This window comes from Amphibalanus amphitrite, unplaced genomic scaffold (assembly GCF_019059575.1).
Source record: "Amphibalanus amphitrite isolate SeventyFive unplaced genomic scaffold, NRLGWU_Aamphi_draft 000006F_arrow, whole genome shotgun sequence".
Classification (NCBI taxonomy): Eukaryota; Metazoa; Arthropoda; class Thecostraca; order Balanomorpha; family Balanidae; genus Amphibalanus; species Amphibalanus amphitrite.
Window position 1 is genome coordinate 654,019 of NW_024881502.1, and position 893 is coordinate 654,911.

Here is an 893-nt window from a genome sequence, read left to right on the forward strand (position 1 = left end):
CGCAGCCTATCATGGTCAATCACCTACACACTGCCGGCTCATGGTCAGCCAGTCACCTATACACTGACAGCTCATGGTCAGTCACCTACACACTGACGGCTCATGGTCAGACAGTCACCTACACACTGACGGCTCATGGTCCGGTCAGACAGTTACCTACACACTGACGGCTCATGGTACGGTCAGTCAGGGTCACGGCAGCACAGTGAATGATGCTGTTCGAACTGGTCAGGATCGGACAGGACAGCGCAGCGACGGCTGACGGTTTGACCAGACAGGGCAGCGCAGCGACGGCTGACGATCTGACCAGACAGTGCAGCGCAGCGACGGCTGACTGACCAGACAGTGCAGCGCAGCGACGGCTGACTGACCAGACAGTGCAGCGCAGCGACGGCTGACTGACCAGACAGTGCAGCGCAGCGACGGCTGACTGACCAGACAGTGCAGCGCAGCGACGGCTGACTGACCAGACAGTGCAGCGCAGCGACGGCCGACGATCTGACCAGACAGGACAGCGCAGCGACGGCTGACTGACCAGACAGGGCAGCGTTAGCACAGTAATGGCTGTGGAGGTGTGTCCACTGGGCGGATAGGCCACAGGTACAGCGGCTTCGGCAGGTCCTTCGGTTACCGTGCCGGTACAATGCACACCGCTTTCATCCCACGGCGACACCGCCGTACCCCGTAGTCTCTCAGTACATACATCCTACTGCACAGATAACAGTTATCTACTATTCTATAACAATTCAACTGGAACAACTGTTCTATACTATAAGAGTTCGTTCTTCAGTTATCTGTGCCTGTTGCGATACCCGGCAGCCCGCCTGTTCCGCGGCGGCTGTTGATCCAAACGGCCGCCGCGGCGCCGTCAGCCCACTGGGAAAAACAACACG